This window comes from Pongo pygmaeus, chromosome 3 (genome assembly GCF_028885625.2).
Source record: "Pongo pygmaeus isolate AG05252 chromosome 3, NHGRI_mPonPyg2-v2.0_pri, whole genome shotgun sequence".
NCBI lineage: Eukaryota > Metazoa > Chordata > Mammalia > Primates > Hominidae > Pongo > Pongo pygmaeus.
Genome location: NC_072376.2, coordinates 178861516 through 178887346, shown reverse-complemented (window position 1 = coordinate 178887346; position 25831 = coordinate 178861516). Strand labels below are relative to the sequence as shown.

The window sequence follows — 25831 nt, the reverse complement described above, 5'->3', positions numbered from 1 at the left end:
CTGAGATTTTCTATTAGAAAGCTATACTGCTATTTTTCTAAATTTTATGGTTTCTCTGAGGTTGATATTCCTAGTTCTCAATGAACATACACTATACTAGAAAAAAAAAGTGGAAGTATAGTTAAGGGGCAAATGTGTTAAGTGCCTACAAACCAATATAGCCTTATTTCCAAAGCTGTTCTGGGCATGGGAAGATTACTCCTGATCGGGCAAGAAAGGCTTTATGACAAAGGCAGCCCTCAAGCTGCGCTATGAACGATGGTAGAATTTTGATAGACAAGAATGAAGAGAAGGCATACCACATAGCATGTCACAAACAGGAGAAAAGAGGCAAATTTTTAAAAAAATAGTGTGTCAGGCAATAGTGGGCTGTGCCATTTGGCTGGAGATCACTTCCATTTTAGGTGGCTAATGAGACCTAACCCTAGGAAAAGATCTGGAGGAAGGGTGGAAGGAGAGTTCATATTGTATTAAGTGCTGACTAGATTTTTTTTTCTGATTCGGCCACCCATTGATGATTTCAAGTAGGAAAAGAGTAGAGTCAAAGAGGTGCTCTGGAAAGGTTATTCATGAAGCCTTGATCAAAGCAGTTCAAGGGGCAAAGATATTAGCTCAAGAGACTCCAATTAGAGTCCGCTGGATGGCACCAGACTTCACTGTTAAGTATTGAATTTCTCCTTTTCTTTTATTTTATGTGTGCATGTCTTATCTCTCCTTCACGATTGTGAGTCCTTTTTTAATTTTTATTTATTTTTATTTTTATTTTTATATTTTTTTTGAGACAGAGTCTCGCCCTGCCGCGCAGGCTGGAGTGCAGCGGCACGATCTCAGCTCACTGCAAGCTCCGCTTTCTTGGTTCATGCCATTCTCATGTGTGAGCCTCCCGAGTAGCTGGGACTACAGGCGCCCACTACCACGCCCAGCTAACTTTTTTTGTATTTTTAGTAGAGACAGGGTTTCACCGTGTTAGCCAGGATGGTCTCGATCTCCTGACCTCGTGATCTGCCCGCCTTGGCCTCCCAAAGTGCTGGGATTACAGGCGTGAGCCACTGCGCCCAGCTGATTGTGAGTCTTTTATAAAAGTAGGTGTTGGGTCTTATTCCTCTTCTCATAGTCTCCAGCCTCTAGTGTAAACCGCACAGCAATGTTGATTGGTACACGTGCCATCCAAAGCGAATGTATGAGGAGGCAGAGGGAGACAGCAGAAATTGCAAGTTCCAGGGACTTTGATTAATCCAAGGCTCATGATTAGAATTGGCTTTGAGAACATACAACATGTTCTATCAGATTCTGATTGATTAGAGACCAGTTTTATTTTTGACTCTGTGGATGTAGGCAAGTCGCACTGGCCCCAAGTTCTCTCAAGTTCACTTTCATTGGCTCTAAAATCAGAAGTTTAAATGAAATAATTCTAAGGTCCTTCTCATTTTGAATTGCTATACCTTGTTACAGGATCAATATATTATTTTTCTTACATATCTTTTAATGTGAGATTGTTTATGTGGGAGTTTTAAAAACGGTCATTTTAAAAGTGCTCCTAAGGCCAGGCTGTAATCCCAGCATTTTGGGAGACCTAGACCTGAGGATCACCTGAGGTCAGGACTTTGAGACCAGCCGGACCAACATGGTGAAACCCTGTCTAGTAAAAATACAAAAAAATTAGCTGGGCATGGTGGCGCATGTCTGTAATCCCAGCTACTCAGGAGGCTGAGGCAGGAGAGTTGCTTGAACCCAGGATGGGGAGGTTGCAGTTAGCTGAGATCGTGCCACTGCACTCCAGCCTGGAGAACAAGAGCGAACTTCTGCCTCAAAAAATAAATTAATTAAAATTAAAATTAAACTTTAAAAAAGTGCTCCTAAAAAATGTTATCCCAAGATTAGCATTTAGAATGAACAACATAAGTCATGAAATGTAGAATTTATAGGGTACTGATTCTCTCTTTGGTGGTGCAGCCCTCAGCTTTTGATTCCTGTAAGTGTTTCTCAGGCTCAATTATATGTTTGCTTCCATGATGTTACTTACTGATGTAATATAATATGGTGATACTGTGACATGGTTTCAAATTCTTTATTTTTCTTTTCCTTTAAGTGCTTAAATCCATGCATCTTGCTTGTGGGTTTAGAAGACAGGGCTTATCACCTATTACTTTTCCTCTGCAATCTCTTACCCACAGACATGAAGGAAGGAAGGGAAAAAGGGAAAGAAGAAGGAAAGAAGATAGACCACTGGTTCATAGGGTGTTTTTGGGTTAGAAGGAGAAATGACAAAAGAGAAGAAAACCTGAATGGGCCCTATGAAAATTAAAAGTGAACTGTGATTTCATTCACTGTCCTCAGTTTGGTTAATAAAATTAGTTTTCTAGAAATTTATCTTTCATTTATGATACACATATATAGTGAGATAATTGAAATATATCTCATTTGCAAGTTTCTGAATACCATTTCCCAAGGAATTATATTGAAATGTATTAATTTAATGAAAAATTGATAATACATTATATAAAATAACAGGCAAACTAGTTGCTTAATGACTTTAAAAATTAACTTTATCTTAAACTTGAAAAAATCCTAAACTTTCAATATTTCAAGTAGTTTACTTTGCATTTTAGGTAGCAATAGATATAAGAGGTTCTTCAGAAAAAATTTTCATGTAAGCAAAAATGTGCCCCAAAAAGGCTGTGAAACTCAATTGATATTGCTGTCTGCTAAGAGAGTAAATGAAATTATCATTTCATAAAGCCCAGAGAAAATCTGATGGTCTCAGGTAAAATGAGTGATCTTCGCAAAGGAAAAGTACTTCACAGAAGCCGGAAACTGGGATACCAAAGAGAGGAAACTGGTACTAGAATATTTCACTTAATGACTGCATGACAAGTCCATCAGAGGTCATTATTTATAGGTCATTTTCCTGTCAATTGTAGGAATCCTGGCCTTAATCATTTGTGTCAACACACACTTCCGTATAAAAACTTCCAACATGATACAGATAATTCTGAGAAACACGATATGCGTTCTGACAATTTTGTGCTTTCCTTTTGACTCTGAATTTGCCAAGATATTTCCTGTTAACTCCTTGGCATGAGTATTTTTAAGCGTCTGATATTGATGCCAGCACTGGGTGTCATGCTGGGAAAATCCAGTTTTCGTAAGGAAAATTACAAAGCATTGTGGTCAGCATTAAATTTAAAGGGACAATGTTACTTTTAAAAACATTTCTACAGTTAGATATTTCATTATTTAACATAGGTTTTCTCCTTACTTTTTTTTTCTCTTTGGTAGGATGCCTTTTCCCACTCTGCAGTTATTTTATGAATGCAAGTGATAAAATTATTGGACTGTTATGTGCCATGCACTTTCACTATAGGAAGAATAGAGATTTCTCTTTCTCAGTGCAGAAAAAAAATTCTGTATGATCAAAATAGTTAATATTCTAAAAAGTAAATGCATTCTCAGAAATTATTAGCTGTTATCAATATCAAAAATACTCTTTAGCTGGTAATAAAGGAAATCCCTTTTCGAGGCATTGGTTTGCTCTACCTCAAAGTTACCTACTTTCAGACAAAACTTAGTCTATAAAGAATGCACAAAATTTAATTTTTTAAAATTACAACCACTTGAATTAAAACTCCAATGGGGTAGTAACCTTTACCAATGAAGCTTTTGATTTTCATTTTTGATATATATAAGGAAGAAATTAAGAACTCTTTCTGGGCCAGGCGCGGTGGCTCACGCCAGTAATCCCAGCACTTTGGGAGGCCAAGGTGGGCGGATCACGAGGTCAGGAGATTGAGACCATTTTGGCTAACACGATGAAACCCTTTCTCTACTAAAAATACAAAAAATTAGCCGGGCGTGGTGGTGGGTGCCTGTAGTCCCAGCTACTCGGGAGGCTGATGCAGGAGAATGGCGTGAACCCGGGAAGCAGAGCTTGCAGTGAGCCAAGATCATGCCATTGCACTACAGCCTGGGCGACAGAGTGAGACTCTGTCTCAAAAAAAAAAAAGAACTCTTTCTGGCCCCTGTTCTATCTGAACAGGGACATTGAGGGATAGGAGTGGTGGTAGCTAAAGTTAGTAACTCAGATAAATTTACAATTCCAGGATGAATTAGATTGAAACTCTCAGATCAAAATAATATTTTCTGAAGGAGATATTGATAACATTGTAAGTGATTATGTTGCTTAAAAGATTTTAGGGTTCAGATTAACATAATAGTTTACAGATAAAATAAGACATAAGTACATTATAGAAAAGAGCCAGCTACAAATCAAGACAGTTAAAATCCAGGCAGGAGAATCCCCACTTGGATGAGGCAAAAGAAAAAAATAGGGAGCAAAGATGTGAAAGAACAAGGGAAGAAATAGTTTCATAATTTAATTTGTTGACTTCTGAAGGCCAAAATGGAAAAAAGCCCTGAGAGGTCAACCAACAAAATAAAACATTAATCTTGTTATAATATAACTTAACTATTTCTAAAGGCTCTGTCATTAACATTCTAGAAAAAATAATTTTTAAATAAAACAATCAATGAAGATTTATCAAATAATTGGGAGATAAAAATTGGACACAGGATACAAGTGTGTAGTTTTTAATAGAGCCAAACAATTATTTTTTGATCAGCAGTACCAAATGCTTATCATTTTATCTGCATGGTAAAAATTATACAATATTTGGCAAAGGATCTTAAAATTATAGATATTCAGCAAAAGATCCTAAAATCCCAGAATAAGAATTCAAATTTATTAAACACATATTGAGCATAAACTAAATCATTATCCCTGTGCTAAGTGTGAATTACATAAATGATTAAGGCATGATCCTAATCATAGAGGAATCAATGGTGTAGTTAAGGAACTAAATAAATGTAATACAATAGGAAACTGTCATAATGATAGTGAAGAGGAAAAATAAAGTATAAGAAGAATTTCCCGGGAAACGTAGACAAGTCTCAGTGCCTCTAAGTCAGCGTTTCTCAATCTTAAATCTCATGATCTGATTTCATTTCATTTGAAACAAAGCCATGCCTTACTCAAACTACACATATAATCCTTGAGATTTTTTCTATTCTTTCATTAGAATTATGCCTTTTGCTCAGAGTCACTACACTAGATTTAGACTAGATTTGAGCAGATACATTAAAAAATTTAAGATATAAAGTATGCTTAAGCTTAAACTAAACTTACATGCTGAAGAGGGTCTGTACTCCCTTGTATCATTTTGCCTCAAAACCACAGTCTGAAGAGCTTTTCTTATGCCCAAATGTAGAGAGTGAGCTTCAGGAAAATATTTAACTAGTGTCTTCACCTGAAATTGTGGTCAAGGTAATGTAGGTGTATTCATTTTCTATTGCTGTTGTAATAAATCATCACAATCCTAGTGGCTTTAACAACACAAATTCATTCTCCTACCAGCTCTGGAGATAAGAAGGCCAAAATGAGTCCTATGGAGTATTTGCACAGCCAGTTTCTTCTGGAAGCTTCAAGAGAAAGTCTGTTCCTTGCCTTTTCTAGCTTCTAGAGGCAGCCGACACTCCCTGGCTTATGGCCACATAACTCTGACCTGTGTCTGTTGTCACATCACTGGCTCTTCTGACCTCCTACCAGGACCCTTGTGATTACATAGGGCCTGCTTGGATAACCCAGGCTAGCTTCTCCACCTTAAGGTTGTTAATCACATCCGCAGAGTGCCTGTTGCCATATAAGTTAACATATTCACAGGTTCTAGGAAGAAGGACATGGACATCTTCCAGGAAGCATTGTTCTGTCTACCACAGTAGGTGAATGCATGTTGTCCCAAGTAGGCTATCTTGAGATAAAATTTAACCAGATACTTCTGTGTCTCAGAGAGGATTTTACCATTGAGGGAGGGAGGGAGGAAGCAGATAAGCCATGCTGTGATTTGGTCCAGGTAACTTCAGTTCTCTTAAAGATAGTACATCATTTTTCTTTAAAGAGATGGCTCACTATGCCTGCCCAAAGATCCCTAACCAAGGGCCCTGCAAGCTAATTTCCAAATTTATTTGTCTAATTATCTCTATTTCTGAATGTTCCTAAGAGATGTCATTTAACATCTAAATTGTAATTTGTAAGAAGCTTGACTTCTTACAAAACAAAAATAAAAGAGTTTTCAGGTTGGCTAGCTGAACATTTCATCAAATCCTTTTGTTTTTTAAAAAAATATAAATCAATAAGTTCTCCTCCATAAAATGGCAGGACAGTGTCTATAATTACCTAAAAGGTTACCTTGAAAATATTAGGCTTGAATACTTGTGCACCTTACTGTAACAATAGACAAGCGTTTACTTTCTGAAGTGTTTTTGTTTGTACCATTGAGAAAGAGAACAATGACGTCAGTATCCACAAAGAAAAGTCATCCAGTAGGCTCTGAATTATATATTAATGGCTGACTTCAATTTAGAAAGTCACAATTATGTGTTTCAAATAAAAGGAAAAGTTCAAAAGAACTCATTTAAACTTGTTAATAATAAGAACAAAACTTAAGTTCTGCCTTTCTTGGTATTATCAGAATTTAGATTAACCTCCCCAGAGGAAGTGGTGGAAGCAGGTAGGATAAATGTTCCCAAAGAAAGAATGACTCATTTGGAAGTTTGTAACTAAAATCTGGCTCAGGCATATTAAATACTCTTACCAAAGTAAGCTGGAGAGTGGAAGTTTTTTCAGGGTAATATACTATATACCCTAGTCATGTAATAACCATCGTTTTAAAAAATATGATAAATATACAGATTTTTCATTCATAATATTCTTAAGAGTGGTCTCTAGTTTGGGCTTGTTCTTTAAAAGGAAAAGCAAGCAAATCCACTGCAAATGATGGCAACAAATTCACTGAAGGCACTCATTGGTCAATCTTTAATAAATATTATATATGCATCATTCATTAATTCAATAAATAATTACTGAGGAATTAGCACATGGCAGGCATTATTCTTGGTGCTAGAGATATAAAGATAAACATGTAGCTTACACTGAATGAGGGATTCTCACAGTAATACCTAAATAATATGTAATACCTAAATCACATGTTAATAACAAAACAACAATCTCATTAGAAATTGTTACATGTACAATGAAAAAAAATAAAGCCAACTAATCAGTTAGGTTGTAGATGACATAGGGTATTTTAGATATAGTGTCTAGAAAGACCCCTCTGAGGAAGTGACATCTGGGCAGAGACATAAAGGAAGTGACACCACCAGCTGTGTGAAGATCAGAAGAAAGTGCATCCCAGGCACAGAAGGGTAGAGCAAGCTCCTGATATGAAAGGAGTTTGGTATACTCATGAGAGAGTGAAGCCAATATGGCTGCCCCACGTGAGCAGGAGGGAGAGCTACTAGGAGATGAGGTCTGTGGAGCAGCCTGGCGCCATGAAGTTCAAGTTGATTTTAAGGGCAATGGAAAACCATTGGGGCTGTTTTTAGCGGAAAAATAACATGATCTGACTTCTGTTGCTGACAGTTCCCTCTAGCTGTGATGTGGTGGATAATGGCAGGCCTATGAGACAAGACACTGTTTCAGGTGAAAGATGTTAGTGACTTGGAATAGCAGGTGGCATTGGAGCCTGAGGAGGGATTGAAGTTCTGAGACCAGTTCCTCCATGATTCTGATGGAGCTCTTTTCCTGAGAAAAACTGATAAAAGGAAAAGGATGGGACAAACTATAGCCCACATTACTGGTCTCAAGGCCACCACCAATACTCATTGTCTTCTTCAGTTCTTCCAGGCACTGCTCACCCTCAACTCTCACTTCTCCTTTTCTGGGCAGTTTACCTGGTGGCATGACCTAGACTTTCTTTTTTTTTTATTTTATTTTTTTTATGAGATGGAGTCTCGCTCTGTCGCCCAGGCTGGAGTGCAATGGCACGATCTCAGCTCACTGCAAGCTCCGCCTCCTGGGTTCACACCATTCTCCTGCCTCAGCCTCCCAAGTAGCTGGAACTATAGGCTCTCCCCACCACGCCCGGCTAATTTTTAGTATTTTTAGTAGAGACGGGGTTTCACCGTGTTAGCCAGGATGGTCTTGATCTCCTGACCTTGCGATCCTCCCGCCTTGGCCTCCCAAAGTGCTGGGATTACAGGCGTGAGCCACTGCGCCAGGCTGGCATGACCTAGACTTTCATCCCTGAGTTATGTGAACTTCTTGTCCTCATGTTCTTCTCAGCTGGCAGCACACATCCATTTGCCATCAAAATTGGGCAAGGGATGCCCAAATGGATCACCTGCTTGCCAAGCACATTCCTCCCTGCCCCTGTTGTATGTCATCATCACCTGTGCCTCCCTCTGACGATCATGGTCAGTTATGTCTGCCATGATGGTAACTCTTCATCTTGCCTGCTGGCACCTTGGCCTGAGGATTCTGAAGTGTGTAGGTAGCAGTGTAGCTTTAGGTTCAGTGGGATGCATACTGGGCCACCTGCTAGAAACACTCTCTTTTTGGGAACCAAGACATTTAAATGCACAGAACCCCAGAGATTTGGGGAAGGGAAGCAAAATTTCTCCAAGAGGACAAAAGAATGACGGTTCTCAAGCCCATTCATTCTATCCACTAGGGGCACAACATCATAAAGCTATCAATTTAGAGAGTACACAGCATCCTAAATGATTAGGTTGGTCAACCCTGCAACTTCTGGGGGTGTGGTATGGGACACTCACCCTTGATTCCATGGACCTCTACCCACTGCCTCATTTCTTTCGCTATAAAGTGAGTGTCCTTGATATTATAACAGGAATAAGTGGAGAAAGAGGCACTGGGGCATCAATGATAGGTATCAGGGGGCTTCTAAGATCCGGACTACCTGCAGCTTATTTGTGTGTCCCAGCCTTATGTGTGTCTGATTCTGGATGTACCACTCCACAGCCTTGTGATACCTGAGAGCTGTCAGTCAGCAGCACTTCCAGTAATTAGGAAAACTAGTCCCTCATTCAAACAGGGGAACTGGGAACAGCACATCATTCCCTACATGTTCTAAAGATTTTAGATGCTAAGTAGATGTTTCCTCATTGTTTCTGGTCCAAGGATTAATAAAATTATCCTCTTTCAGAGTAGGAAACTGAGATGCAGAAGAAAGCATCCCCTTTTATGGAATTGTCTAACACATCTCTGCATTTTCACAAATGAAGCCACAGAACCCTACGGAATAATGAATCTCTTTTCCATCTGACAACTACTTACTCTAAATCCTTTCTCCATATTCAGTTCTTTCAACTGTATGTTTCCCAGACCATTCATCCTTCCCTGCACAAAGTCAAGCTCATCAATATTCCTACTAAAATGTGATGTTGTTTATCATGAATATATATAAAGCAAAGACTCTGTAATCCTGTACTTTGCATCTGGTATTTCAAAATGAAGTCTAAAAGTGTACAATTTCTACTCCTATGCAAGTTTCTTCTTCTTAGATTTGACCTCCTGTTCTGGACTATGAAGGTATGTAAAATTCTGTTTTTGTGATCCAACCCATTATTTAGCTGAATGGACTACTAAGAGCACTGTGCTAGTGTGAGAAATGCTTCTAGTCTTGACTTTTACCATTTATTAGCTCCTGTACAAGAGGAGCTGTATAATATTGTTCAATCACTGGAAATATATTAAGATTATGGAATTAAAGTCTTTAGCAAACTTAAGTATCATGCTAATTTTAGTTTATGCATACCAAATGTTAGCAACTATCAACAATGCACTTCAGTTTTATTGAGTGACCTCCAATGATACAAGAACATAGAAGTGGTCCAAGAACATTCAGACCACCCACATGTAGGAATGAAGGAAAGGAATTGCATGTCAAGATCCATTTTGAGCCTCCATGGATGAGCCTCACAACTCACTGGTCAGCCTTGAAGTATGTTTTGGGAGACGTCACTTAGCATCTACTTCAATCTATTCATTTGCATGTTTTGAATCTGCTTGACTTGTCATGGAGTCCACATTTTTTATTTCATTCAAAATGATATCATAAGACTCTCCTTGCTTCCTTCCACTTCTCTAAGTGGAAAGGGTTGTTCTTAGTTCATGTATGTATCTGAGAGGCAACTGGAATAGTTGAAGAGAAAGAGAAGACCTAACCAGGGCACCCTAGGAATCTACTGACATCTATAACACCACTGTGTGCTCCCTGCCTGTCCGTCTTAGTAGATCCGATGAATGCCCTAAATTCTGAATATTTACTATCTCAACCACTATCTGTAAAAATTATGGTAATGACTTACACAATAGACATTATTCCATAAATGTTTTAATGATGCCAGATATCTGAACAGATTGTACAACAGCAGATTTCTGCTGTAGTCAATCAACTTATCTATCTCCCTACATGTATCTATGCCATCATTTCTCCATAAATCACAGTCTAGTCCCATGTTACTTCCTAAATGAGCATTGCCTCAAGATAAGCCTTGGTTAGAATGCTTTTTATTGTTGGTCTTGGAGGTATATAGGTGAACCACTTATCCTGAGCCTACAGATTCATTTAATGACATTCGCTCGTTCTATAGATTTAAATAGGCTTGGAAATCTCAGGAAAATTGGCAGCCTCTATAAGCTAAGGTGGATTTTACTGTCCAGAGAACACATCTAAATATGGCAAGGGCTAGACTGTGTGTGTGTGTGTGTATGTGTGTGTGTATGTTTTGCACATGTGTGTACAGAGAAAGATATACATAAAATATTTCATACATATATAAAATATTTCAAAGTCCAGACTATTTTGTTTAGACTTCCTTATTTCAGAAGAGGAAATTGATACAAAGGAAAGCAAAAGAAGACAGATTTTTCTTGGCCCCTTCACCGCTGATGATAAAATTCCATAAGGAAGGAGGGTGTCAAGGGTTCCCACTGCCCTCTTTTGCTTCCTTGCTCTTCCCTTGAAATAAATCTCAACATACCACCGTGATCTTTGCAATTAAATTACTTTACCCGAAGCAGATGTTCGCTAGGAGCATTTTCCTTCTGCAGCATGGAGAGTCATAGTTTCTCTGCTCATTTGTCTTGTTAACTCATATCTGAGAGAACACATGGAAGTGGCATGGTCAGAAAGAAATCGGATACACAGAGAGAAAGTTTAATTTTTGCTTGTAATACTATACTAAATTATTAAACTGAAAGTCATATAAAATAGCTAAAAGACTAAAAAAGACATAAATCAGCCACCACCTATGTATTTTATTTTATTACTTTTTTTTTGTTCTAGTATTTTTCCCAGTTTGAATAATGAAACAAAATTAATTGGTTTCACTTTTAAAGCAATGTTATTATAGACATGTATTTAACGTTCTGAAAAAATATTTTATATATCAAAATATGTATTTTTAAGGCAGCTCTTAATTTAATCCAGGCAGTGAAATCTACTTTCCTGTACAGCTTAATGGTTTTAGTCCACTTTAACTTTCATTAAAATTCTCAGAAATCTTTCTATTAGGTTTTAAAAATGTTTTTCTTTTTAGATTTTAAGGAGCCAAATTGTGACCTAAAATATAATAATATTTTTAGTTAAATATCAGTTAGTTTAGCATGAGAGTTATATAGAAAAACTAGTAATATACATAACCTTAACATATTTTCAAGTTTGGGGTATCTGAAATTAATATACTTTGCTCTTAATATTTTGAGAGAAATGTTGTTTGAATATGTAGATTCAAAAATATGCCTCAGTCATTTAGTTTTATGTAGAAATTTAAACTAAAGGCAATACATAATAAAAATATTAAAAATTTTAAGAACTTACATAAATTAAGACCATCTTACATTCCTATGCAACTTCCATTAATTGAAGAGAGAGCAGCCTGTATTTTGATTCAAACACCACTGAAAGTTTTATGAGTCCCTTGGACTTACTAATGGTGAAAATAGCTTTATTTTTCCTTTGAATCACTTCCAAGTTACTGTTAACTAATATATATATTTTAAAGTTATTGATTTTTATGACAAAGACTTTCTCCATCTGGAAAATAAACTATACATTACTGTCATATTCAAGGACAAATGTACAGGATTTGAGTTTCACAAAGCAATAACACATGGGATTTTCAGAGGGCTTTGGCACAGGGATTGGAAGAGAAGAGGAAGGAGTTTACCTAACTGTGGGAACAATGTGCAAGGTCACACATGATCCGCTTTAAGATGGACTCCTGTGTACAAACCAATTTTTAATACTACTCTATGCACGTGATGCACTAGAAGAAAAAGAACCAACTGTCTAATGCCCCGTGAGTGAGAGGAACCTCAACACACCTCAGAGAGAGGTTGGAACCGAATAGTCTATTCTTTGGAGAGCTTACTCTATAATTCTTTTCCTTACTTATTGACAAAAGTTTATTTGCTTTTTTTAAAATGTATCTAACATACCTCAGAGAGGGGTTGGAACCAAATAGCCTATTCTTTGGAGAGGTTATTCTATAATCCTTTCCCTTGCTTATTGACAAAAGTTTATTTGCTTTTTTTTAAATGTATCTAACATTAGCCATCAAGTGATTTTTCCTTAGAAGTTTAAGGTTTTCATCAAAATACATATGTTTTTCTGGACAGATGGAGACTCCATAGAGAGAAATTGAAGTAACTGAGAAAACAACACATTGCCAATTGCTGTGTTCTAAGCTAGACTCTCATTTAAGGCTGTATATGCATACTGGATAGTGGGATTTGAATGTGTATCGTTCAAAAGTGGAATGTTCTGCAGTGATACCTGTATTTTTACTACTACAGAAGATGTTGAATGGTATAATGCACACAGTGCTGGAATAGAGAGCAGGAGTCCCAGGGAGGAGTTTTAGCTTTGCCGTTACCTAGATGTATAATCTTGTAAAAGTGATTGGACCTTTGCAGGCCTCAGTTCCCTCATTTATAAAATGAAGAACACAGACTAGATTATTTCTAATGTCTTTCCCAACTCCAAGAATTAAGGCCCCCTCATTCCACTGTGATTCTTTTTCTTAATTAATTAATTTATTTTTATTTTATTATAAGTACCAGGATACATGTGCAGAATATGCAGGTTTGTTACATAGGTATACATGCACCATGGTGGTTTTCTGCACCTATCAACCCATCATCTAGGTTTTAAACCCCGCATGCATTAGATATTTGTCCTAATGTTCTCTCTCCCCTGGCCTCTCACCCACCGACAGGCCCTGGTGTGTGATGTTCTACTCCCTGTCTCCATGTGTTCTCATTGTTCAACTCCTACTTATGAGTGAGAACATGTGGTGTTTGGTTTTCTGTTCCTGTGTTAGTTTGCTGAGCTTCCAGCTTCACCCATGTCCCTGCAAAAGACATGATCCCATTCTTTTTTCTGGCTGCATAGTATTCCATGGTGTATAAGTGCCACATTTTCTTTATCTAGTTGATCATTGATGGGCATTAGGGTTGGTTCTAAGTGTTTGCTATTGTGAATAGTGCTGCAATAAACATACGTGTGCATGTGTCTTTATAGTAGAATGATTTATAATCCTTTGAGTATATACCCAGTAATGGGATTGCTGGGTCAAATTGTATTTCTGGTTCTAGATCCTTGAGGAAAGCCAAAATTGACAAATGGGATCCAAATGAACTAAAGAGCTTCTGCATAGCAAAAGAAACTAGCATCAGGGTAAACAGGCAACTTACAGAATGGGAGAAAATTTTTGCAATCTTATCCACCTGACAAAGGGCTAATATCCAGAATCTACAATAAACTTAAAAAAAATTTACAAGAAAAAAACAAACAACCCCATCAAAAAGTGGGCAAAGGATATACACAGACACATTTCAGATGAAGACAGTCGTGCGGCCAATAAACATATGAAAAAAAAGTTCAGCATCACTAGTCATTAGAGAAATGCAAATCAAAACCATGAGATACCATCGCACACCAGTTAGAATGGCGATTATTAATAAAAAGTCAGGAAACAACAGATGCTGGTGAGGCTGTGAAGAAATAGGAATGCTTTTACACTGTTGGTGGAGTGTAAATTAGTCCACTGTGATTCTTAAAGATAGGCTATAAAAATTGTTTTATAATCCATTACACAATGATTTTGAAATAGGGAATGGATTGACCAGCAACTATCCTCATTTTTTATGTGGAAGCTTGTTTGGTAATTACTTCCCAAATATCTTTCTCAGATGATGCTCTCTTTATATGGTGAAAAATAAAATTATAGTACCTTAATACAGGAATTTATTTGGCACATCCAACTATTTTTATGTTGCATATTTAAGAATCTATTAGATCGTCAATACTCTGAATTATTTAAAAAAACAATATTTTTAAGGGAGAGTCTAATAAAGATTTTGAAGAGAGAGAAAAAACAGATTTGAAAAAGTATAGAAAATTGGAGAAAACATTTGATAAAGCACAAACTGTATTTGAGAAAACCGGGCCCACAAATAAGATCTGATTATTCTACCACCTGCTTCTTTAATCCTCAGGGTAAAGACTTCACAGAGCTCCATGACTTTACTGGATGCCCTATGTCTTTATTTATCTTTTGTCTTACTACAAACTTACTGTGGAAGATTGAAATTCATGAGACTAGTGGTACGAAGACAGGATTTATCCCAAGGCAAAGCAATTTTGGATATATATGTTTGTTTGAACCCTGACACTTATTGGTATTGAAAGCTTTTTGACTATGTTAAGATGGACTACTGTCTTTCCAAGCTTCGCCATAATCATTTGTTGGGCCTAGCTGATAGTTGCTAATAAAACCTTCACAAGATCTCTATCTCCGAATTCAGTAAAAACAGTCTCACCTTGTTTATTTATGGTTTTAGTTGTCTAATAAAATTCTGTTTCCTGTCATGTATTGAAGCATAATTTTGTAAAAAAATTAACTGCGATAAGATATGCTCTTACAAATGTATTACATAAGATTTTTTAAAATTATTTATTCACTTGATTATATCAAAACTTCAGAGAGAGCTTAAGAACACATAATCGGGTTATGAGAGCTCTTTGAATATATTTCGTCCTCTCATAATTTGTCTATTTTTCCCCTTTCAATACTCAAAATGGAAGGGAGGATTTATCTGCAAGGTAAATAATAATACACTGTAGTATAGAAAGTTATACCTGTACAAAATGCATCAGAAGTGTCCATGACTAACAGCTTTATTTCTTCTCTCTTTGTCTCAAGTATTTTTCTCAGGTATTCTTTCATGTTTTTGCCTTCGTGTGACCAAACACTACAAGTTTAGTTGAGGATTTGTAAATATTCCCCACCCGTGATAAACTCTGATAATTTGTTTTTCCCATCCTATTTGAAACATACTTCTGCAATGCCAAATTTCTACAGAAAACCTTTTAACAACACAACAAAATCAATTGTAAGAGAGATAAATGAGATGTTTTAATGGGTTCATATTAAATCAGAATGAAATTTATTTTCACAAAAGGATCCCTATGTACAATTAGTTTCTTTCACAGTGTATTCCAGAGTCTTATGAAAACATATCCACAATAAAAAACTTTTAAAAATTTCTATCAGGAATGTTTTTTCATGGACAATAAATATAACTTAAGGCACTTTACTTCTTATGCTTTTCCAAAGGGTTTGGTTCAACACACACTTGAGAATTATATTCAAAATATTTTCATCCAGACATTGCCAGCCAGAATGTGCCCAATTAGAACTGATGGCCAGTGAAGGTGCCAGGCCCTCGTTCTTCAGTGAGTAGATTTTGGGAGGTGGGATAATGAGGGAGGGACTGAGCAGTGGGGGCAGGGCTGCTGGTGGTGGGGAATTGTTTTCCAACTTCTTTTAAATTACAGTAATTTAACAATTATTCGGCTAACAGCAATGTAGCTGGACCATGCATTCTTCACCCTGTACTAATTGAGTACCTTTCAATATTATTCATATAGTACACACAATGGAAATTTTTAAAGTTGGATATCTTGTTTATTAATCCAACAAATATTTATTGAGACCTACTAGGTGCCAGGCACTACAACAGACCCAGAAGAAAAGAAGACTAACAGGGCAACCTTCTGCAGAAGGAATTGCACTCATAGGAGAACTCTTATATAGTGTACATTAGATAAATTTTCTACCCAACTTTCTTCTGCTCATACTGTGTTTATATTACTCCGCATTTGATCGGAATAAAGAGGACTGATCCAACACTGTCAATCTTCTCTATTTAAAATAAAGCCAGTTAAACTCATTTGCATAACAAGAAAAATTGATTTTTCAAGTCTACTACATTGATTCCAGACAGATCTGCTGAGTTTTAGAAAGTGTGACCCATAGTCCTTAGATTCTTATTCTGTTGTCTCTGTCCTATGGAAGGGCATTCTCCTTGAAAAAATTCAGCTTTTTTTGCTGATGGTCTGTAGGCTGCCTTCTAATGAGGATGGTGTGGGCTGGGGTCAGGTTGTAGGATAAGTTGCAGAAAGCCCTAATGATCTGTCTGGAGCAAATCTTAGCACCTTGGGAAAAATGTGTGGCCCTTTAAATTTATGAAAAATTCTTCTCTGGGAGAGAGTGGGAGTGGGGAGGTGGAATAGAGTAGAGAAACAAAGATAGCCATCTACTTGGAGAAAGGAAGAAATTTGAAGGAATCTGAATTGCAATCAATGAAAAAGAGTCTGAACTTATCTGAAATATACATTTTAAAATCGTAAAGATAAATTACAGAGAGCTTAAGAAATAATTGTTTTAGAGAACTGTGTGACTGTGATGGTTAATATTGAGTATCAACCTGATTGGACTGAAGGATGCAAAGTATTGTTCCTGAGTGTGCCTGTCAGGGTGTTGCCAAAGGAGATTAATATTTGAGTCAGTGGACTGGGAGAGGCAGACCCACCCTCAGTCTGGGTGGGCACCATCTAATCAGCTGCCAGGGCAGCTAGGATAAAAGCAGGCAGAGGAACATGGAAGAACTACACTGGCTAAGTCTCCTGGCCTCCATCTTTCTCCCGTGCTGGATGCTTCCTGCCCTGAAACATCAGACTCCAAGTTCTTCAGCTTTTGGACTCTTAGACCTACACCAGTGACTTGCTAGGGGCTCTGGGGCCTTTGGCCACAAACTGAAAGCTGCACTATTGGCTTCCCTACTTTTGAGGTTCTGGGACTCAGACTGGCTTCCCAGCTCCTCAGCTTGCAGATGCCTATTGTGGGACTTCACCTTGTGATCATGTGAGTCAATTCTCCTAATAAATTCCCCTTTATATATTCATCTATTTTATTAGTTCTGTTCCTTTAGAGAACCCTGACTCATACAGTGGCTCAAAGGAATCTCAGTAAATCTGAGAAAGAAAAACCACCTCACCAGGCCCTCTATTTAAGACTGGTAGCCACTGGTGAAAGTGATCATTAAACACTTGGAATGTAGCTGGTCCAAATAGAAATATGCTGTAAGTGTATGAATTTCAAATATTTAGTACAAAAACGTGTAAGATATTACATGAATAAGTTTTATATTGATTACATGTTGAAATGATCATGCTTTGGATGTATTGGGATAAATAAATTGTATTATTAAAATTAATTTCACGGGTGGGGGGTTGTTTTTCTGTTTTTTCCTTTGTTTTCAATGTGGCTAGTAGAAAATTTAACATTGTATGTGTAGTTCACATTTGTGGCTCACATTATATGCTAATTAGACAACACCAATCTACATTATTAGCTCATTATGGCCCAGAAGGAGTTAACTAATTGACAACTTTTTACTGAAGAGTGAGTGGTAGTTAATACAATACCTACCAGACTATGTCAAGAGTTTCTAAACAGGCCATAATTTCTTTCTAAATAATAGAGACATTTGCTTTACATCTTTAGAATTCACTCTGGCTTTCCACCAGACATCAGGGTTAAAAATCGGCACATCTAACTTCTACTAGTCTCTCAGGGCAATCTGAGCTGACAGGTCTGGATAGAGTTGATGGAAGAGATCACAATCATTCTAACTACTATTCTCGTGAAGAACCAGGGCTGATCCTTTAAGAATGAAGATTCCAAACTTAAACTGTATCTGAGAGCAAGAGCAGAGAAAGCTAACATTTCAAGGGAATGAGGAGAGTAGAAGAGATGATTGGATTATAACCAGAGTTGTCAAAGAGAAGCAACTCCTTCTCTAAAGGCTGCCAGCCTCACATGGAGGGGGTCAGGGAGGCTGAACTTGGTGAGTGGCGTGGGGCTTTGGGACTGGTTTAATACTAGGCCAGGAGTGGTTGCTAGTCCCACAACTTTTTCATTCTCCATTTGCTCTCTGATTCCCATTCTGCATCCTTATGAAAGTTTCTTTATAACGAACGAGAGATTCTTGGCTATTGGCCATAAAGCACAGAGACACATTGCCTCCTAGACTGGAAATAAATTGACTTAAGGGAGGAATTCAAGAATGATACTTCCTTTTTTTTTTTTTTTTTTTTTGAATTGTTGTAAAGAACAGTGACTTTTCCCTGACCCTGTCCACACTCTCCTCCAGTTGTTTTTAGTTAGCATCACCTGTACTCCTATTGTCAACTTCTACTGGAGTTGACAATAACCAGGGAGAATGAGGAAAGGAAGTTGAGGTTAGGAAAACTAATTGTTCCAAGCCCTTTCTCAACTTTTGGTGCTGCATCCATGTTCTTCAATTGTGTTGCTTGCCCTAGCTCTCTCCTTTCCCATAGATGCCATGGTTAGAAACCACTTGCAGGGACTTTGGACCTTTGGTCTTGCTCCATACTCTTCGTGACTTCTCAGACTTGGTCATTTACCAGGCCATTGCAGCATGACTGTTCTGATGCTTGTATTTGGTCTGCCCTGCTTTTCTTGGCCTGCCTCTTGACTTTTTTCCCTCAAATCATTGTGACAGACACCACTACACAGTGAGATTAAATTGTTCAACTGATAAAAAATAGCCCCCTTTTCTATTCTGCTAACAAAAAAATCAGCCTGCATGTTGAAAATTCAATTTTCACTTCTCCTTGTCAAATAGGTAACACAGATCTTCTACACACCTGTTGTATCTGTACAAACATGTAGCTTATTATTAATTATAGAGCTTAAGACTTTAGCTCATGCTCCAGGACTTCAAAACCAGGATTCCTGCTTCATCTGAAGTTATAAATATTTAAACGTTGGCAATGAAACTTAAAGAAAACATAGAATGATTTATTCTCTAGGAAGGGGCCACTGTTAAGAAGTTTGGCATGAAGCATTTTTCTTAGCATTTGTAAGACAAGCCAACTTTTCAGCTCATGCATGTTACTGGGATGAATGACATAGGGCTATTGTGATTCTGCATAAAGCTATTACTAACCTCATAGAACTTAGAGAAGCAGACCTGTGATGGAGCAAAAGAAATATACTAGCAACATCCAAAATTAAAGACAGAGCCTAGAGAAATGTTTCTGCCAACATGTCCTATGATTTATTACTGAAAATCATTTCCAAATCTGAAAAAAAGTATTTTAAATCTGCACTTGGAGTAAACGGAGGGCCTATTTAAATTGCATAGTTATCATTAGAGTAAATCCATGATATTTTCCTGTTTTGAGACTACAATTACAGTGTTACATATATACACTACCATAAAATACAGACTTAAAAATAAAAATGTGGCAACAACGCCACATGGAGACATGTGTGTGTGCGGTCTGTGAGCCTCATTAACTAGTGAAGTCATTAATGTTCTAACCACCAGTCTCCCACCATGCTTGATGCAATACTTGACCCAGCACAATTATAAATTACTGTATTCCAAGGATCTTTTGAATGACTCACAAACAATGCTAAAATGTTAACCGCACAATTAAAATTAACATAAAGATAATTTGGCCATTTTTGAAGAATTGCCTCAATATGGGTCATAGAAGCAGGCAAAGACTTGGTGTGGGTCAGGATGGCAGAGAGTCATGTCATGCAGCACTCTCATCACGTCTTACCAATATCCTTCATGATATCAGTTGAGACCAAGGACCAGGATCTTCTAAGCTAGGGACGTTAGAAGGTGGGCCCCCAGGGCTTATCACACAATGTTGAATTATTCACTGGCTCTTCTATTATCATGAGGGCCATTTACTATATGCTCTTGAGTGACAGTCCAGTTAACTGTTGGAAATGGATGTCCTAGTAGGACCTTGAGAGACACATGGAACTCCTGATGGAGTTCTAGCAATTTCCAGAAATGGATAGAACACGAAAGTAGAAATTTAATTCACAGCAAATTTTCTGCAGCATTTCAGAATTGCCAAAAAATATTCAACATATCCTGGTTAATTTTAAGTCTTAATCCTCTATAATGGGGGGATGGGGAGGAAAGAGGTTACAAATTAAAATATCTAAGGGTCCAAAGTAAAACAATACAAGTTAAGGGAAACATGACACAGGAGAACTGAGATTATAAGAAAGCAGCCCCTCATCAGCTCCAAAGGATTATTGCCAAGGGTTGCTCAACCTCCTGAAATCCAGAGAAGTTGGAACTCTAGATATTTTTAATGCAAAATTCCCTATTATAAAAATATTTTGTTTTCAGCAAAACATATCTTTTATCTGTGCATTATCTCAAGCCGTATAGCCTCAAATTCCTGGTCTGGGGTCTAAAGATTCTTAGAATTACCAATCATCTACTGACTTTCTCTCCTTAGTGTATTAAAGCATTGAAAGACGGCACTCTCTGAGTCACTGGGAACTCAGACCATGAACAATTGATTCATGAAGAAAACTCACTTTTATATTGTTCCACAAAGGTTATATTCACCCTCATCTGTAGCATTTAAACTTGCAAATTGTGTACTTGAGTGAATTACAAAACAAGGGGTGGCAAAACCTCATTTAATTAAGAAGGTGTTAATGGATTACTTTCTATGTGCCAAGCATGAAGCAAGTCTGTATGGAAATAGCAGAAAATGTAATTTGGTTTGCATCTTGAAGGACCTCACAGTTCATAAAATCATGAAGGAGTTAAAATGTTAGCAGTGTTGTTGTGAAATACATACACTGTAATGCAATTTGTTACAGAAATAGCCAGGTAAACACTGGGTGTTTCCCCACTGACTTGGCAAGCATCCTGACAATTTTATTGAATTTGTGACTTTTTCCCTCTCAGTTGCCCATTATCTGATAGACATTACACATGAACAGTGGAAAAACCCAAAACCTTTACTGAAAAGCTGAAGAGGAGAGTAAAAGCTTGGGAGAGATCGGGGGACTGACTACCTCATTTATACACAGAGACTCATTAAGGTCTCATTGCCTTTACTGAAAAATAAAAACAAAGATGTGATTCATTCAGATGTTAAATTTTGCTAATTATTGCAGATTAGTATTCAGCACTGAAATAACCGACTCTTCAACTCTATGCTTTGCTTTGAATAAAAGTACCTGCTTTCTTCATTACTTCTTCTGAATAACTCCTGGGAAAATACTGAAATCAAATCCCTGTTAGCTAATATTTGTTCTAACTATTGGAAACAAAATCAAAGTTCATACTTAATGGACATTTAGCTCTTCAGCTAAATGATGTGTTCTCAGATTAAGACCTAATATAGAAGCTCCCAGATGACTGAGAAATTCATTCGACATTTGTTTATAGTAACAAGGCACTCTCTGAAACATTTTCAGTGTGTTTAGGTATTTTCCTCATCTATCTCTAGTAGATACCTTAAAGGAATAAGACCTGCAGTGTTCCACAGCTCAACATGCTTGGTAATTATTTCCTATTATAATGATGATCATGTAGGGAACTGTTTGGCTTTGATTCAGACAGAGATGTTTAATGTATTCATTATCTCATTAGCATTTTCCTTAAGAATTTTGACAAGAGGCTAAAGAAGTAAGAGGTACAAAGTTATCTTCTATCAAGACTGTATTCATCCTTCTATTGAAAGAAAATTTAAGTACAACAGTTAGTGGAATGCAAATTATATGAGAATTTCAAAAAGAAAAAACAATAAATTAAGTATAATTATTTCAAAGAAACTACTCATTTAGTAAAAATAAGACTTTTCAGTTATTTGATATAGTAAAATCAATTGTTTTAGAACTAAAATTGGGACATCAAAGACAGAGAAAGTTTTCACCAAGACATACAGATATTCAATTTATTGCTTTTCCTTCAATGTTAAGACTGAAAGACCTTCATACCATGGGTCAAGTAGTTAGAGTGTTTCACACATCAGTTAGGGAACAGGGGCAGGGAAGAGGGAAAGGAGGACCTTGGAGCATCTGCTGGTGCTTCTAGTCGTCCCCAGGAAGGCACTCGGCTGGGAGTGGACTCAGGCACTGTGGCACGCAGAAGAGGAGAGTGGCAAAGCAGCTCTCACTTAAAGAACGCTGGGCCGAATGATTAACCTGGTGACAGTTAACAAGATTTCCTCTGTGTCTATGTAGTTCCAGTCTCCAGGCTTCTTTAACTAAAAAGCCCCATTAGAATTGTTGGCAGTTCCTGAAAAGGTTTCTAAGGCTGGGCCTCTTACACAAGTTTTGCTTGGCCGGAGTGGTTTTCCTCTTTTCTATCATTTGTCTACAATGACATATGGAAGGACCTGGAGACCTTCTTAAGTTTCTTCTTAGTCCCCTCTGCAAAAGGAGATCAGGGAAAACAAGAGGGCTTAATAATGCCCCAAACTCTCAAATTTTGCCCTGAGAACTCTGTTTGAGGTGATAGCAACAAATTCCAAAATGAAGGTGAAAGAAATGTAAAACAATCTCCCACATTTTGATGTGATCATCCACAAATGTATGCTATAGACCAAGCCAATTTTCCTCCTCAAATTTTGGTTGCTGTCATTGAGGAGCATCCTAATTATGCTCTTTAAAATATCAGTTTCTTCTTTTAAACAGTAGTTGTCCTTTGACATAGAAATACATGTAACCTGACAGGAACATGAGTCTGCTTTTTTGTTGACGGTCATATAGAGAGCATCCCACACTAAATTGGTGGTTCTTCAACCTTGGTGTGGATAATATTCACTCATGAACTTGAAAAATGCTGATTATTAGGCCCATCCATAGAAATTGTGACTCAGTAGGTTTGGGCTGCACCTCAGAAATCTTTTTAACAGTGAAACCCAAGTTATTATAAAGTAGGTGGGCCATGGATCTTACAGAAACACTGGAGTAGAGAATATGTCTTCAGAGGGGAAATGAGCAATTGGAGATCTATCAGTGCACAGCCTTGAAAGATTTTATATGTGTGTGTGTATGCATATATGTGTGTGTGTGTGTATATATATATATATAAAATGCATATTTATCTATTAAAAATGTGAGTGCTTTGCTTATATGTCCTCATAGAGTAACTCCAGTGAGCAAGGGATGAGACAGGAAAAAATAATCTATTGGCAAGGTTAAGTAATTTACTCAAGGCAAGTTAACAAATCTGTTTGAACAGCTGTTGGAACTAGAGCCTCCAGCTTCTTGAGTCCTATACTCTCTGTATATGAGATATGCATTTTCACAGTTATGAAACACATGCTACATTCCACACTATCTGTTCCTCTGAAGTATTACATGATATTTCCACTATATCTATTATATGGATATACATATCACATGCCAAATATCTCAAATGATAGTACAATTTGAAAATGTTCCTATTGTCCAGGCCATTGTCCATACTTGCTACAGTGGCTTCAACATCTACTACTTACTCTTCAACTCACTAAAATTTACATTCTTTCCATCAATCCATTAAACCTGCTATCGCCAAGGTCACTCACAATTTTCTCTTTGCAAAATCCGGAAGGTGCCATTTGGATCCAGATTATGGAGCAAACATAATTTTGGATCTCACTTTCTGCAACATAATTCTTGAGATGATATAAGGATTTTTAATAAAGGATAAATCTACAACTTTACTAAGAAATGAGGAAGGCTAAAATCAATATAGCAGAAAATTTGAAAAATTACTAAAATATTAACAGCAAATTGATAGATTAAAAAAGAATAAGAATGGAGAAACTGGGGACCACAATACCACACAGAAGAAAACTACCAAAGTTTTCAGTGATACTTCAAAGTAAAAAATTAAAGGTGTTCATAACAGTTTTGTCTCTATTGCCACTTTCCACTCTCCCACTGAGCTGAACAGCACTATTTTCAAATAGGTCAATAACCTTAAAATTGCTCTCTAAAAAGAGGAGGTAATCCTGTTAGGGAAGTCTTCTTTTAAGAATGCTGAGTTCTGATCTGGCGCGGTGGCTGACGCCTGTAATCCCTACACTATGGGAGGCAGAGGCTGGTGGATTATGAGGTCAAGAGATTGAGACAATCCTGACCAACATGGTGAAACCCCATCTCTACCAAAAATACAAAAATTAGCTGGGTGCAGTGGTGCATGCCCGTAGTCCCAGCTACTCAGGAGGCTGAGGCAGGAGAATCGCTTGAACCCTGGAGGCAGAGGTTGCAGTGAGCTGAGATTGTGCCATTGCACTCCAGCCTGGCAACAGAGCAAGACTCTGTCAAAAAAAAAAAAAAAGAAAAAAAATGCTGAGTTCTAATTTATGCTATTATGAATATAAAAACATAGTTTACAAGCAGTACTAATACTTATAAAGCACCTATTATGTGTTGGGCCCTGTTTCAAGCAGTTTCCAAGCACTGATTTATTTAATCTTCATGATAACCCTATAGTGTGGATTCTGCTACTTTCCTCATTTGAATGAGAAACAGAGATGTCAAGTGACTTGCCCAAGGTCACACAGCTAATGCACAGTGTAGCTGTGATATATGCTCAGGGAGCTGTGTAGGTCTGTGTTTTTAGCCAGTATACCACTTAGATCTCAATAGCGATCATAGAAAGATGGGGAAAAAAACACAACTGGACCCAGGAGGAAAGTGAATGAAATGCTGTACTGCATGGACCTTTTTATTTTGGAAATTGGATGAGGTAGTGTTTAGTCCAGTCCTATATTCCAACAACTGGAAAAAATCCATAGTCACTACCTATCCCAGTCAGGCTAGCTTTTCATACAAAGGGACAACAGCTATTTGAGAAAAATCAATCCGGAAGGGGTAAAAACCAAGATTAACAAACAATATCTGATGATAAGAAAAATAAATTATACAAAGAACATAAGAGAACTTTTAAAATATTCTGAATAGTACCCGCAGGAGTAGAAGAGAATATTTAACACATAAAACAAGAAAAGTTTGCAATCAGAGTAGGAGAAAGAGTTCTCTGAAATGAAATGTATAACTACTGAAATAAAAACATCCAAAGATGGACCAAATTCTCGAAAGGACATAGCTGAGGATTACATTAGTAATTTGGAAAATGAAATTAAGAAAGTCTTTTAAAACATAGAACAAAACCACAAAAAGCTTGAAAAACTGAGACATGAAGTGTTAGCATAAGAAGTTCAGCATCTGCGCCGGGCGCAGTGGCTCACACCTGCAATCTCAGCACTTTGCGAGGTTGAGGCAGGCGGTATGACTCAAGGTCAGGAGTTCAAGATCAGCCCACCCAACATGGTGAAACCCCTGTCTCTAACAAAAATACAAAATTAGCCGGGCATGGTGGCTCGTGCCTGTAGTCCCAGCTATTTGGGAAGCTGAGGCAAGAGAATTGCTTGAACCCGGGAGGCGGAGGTTGCAGTGAGCAGAGATCTTGCCACTGCACTCCAGCCCGGACCACAGAGCGAGAATCTGTCTCAGAAAACAGAAAAAAAAAAAAAGGAATTTCAACACCTGTCTAAAAGAAATTTCCAAAAGAGAGAACCAAGACAAAAAAAAACAAGGAATAATAAAATAAAATTTCTCTAAATTGAAGAATGACACAAGGCTCAGATTGAAAGGATTCATTGAATTCTGAGCAGTGAAATAAATTCCGATGATGGGGAAAGAGACAATAACTTTGAGATACATAAGAATAAATCCACAAACTACGGTGCAAGATATAATAAAATAATAT

The 25831-nt window shown here is 37.4% G+C and overlaps 2 long non-coding RNA genes across 2 annotated transcripts in view; one reads left to right on the top strand and one right to left on the bottom strand.

Annotated features, from left to right (window-relative positions):
- LOC129035248 (uncharacterized) overlaps window positions 1–25831 on the bottom strand; it is an 84396-nt gene that overhangs the window by 18661 nt on the left and 39904 nt on the right. The window contains exon 4 of the long non-coding RNA XR_008502154.1: window positions 10928–11013. This is a non-coding gene — a long non-coding RNA (uncharacterized LOC129035248). The remainder of the gene's footprint in view (window positions 1–10927; window positions 11014–25831) is intronic.
- On the top strand, window positions 1030–13441 carry LOC129035249 (uncharacterized). Its single transcript, XR_008502155.1, has 4 exons — window positions 1030–1082; window positions 5411–5775; window positions 9212–9442; window positions 12536–13441. It is a non-coding gene; the product is annotated as an uncharacterized LOC129035249 (long non-coding RNA).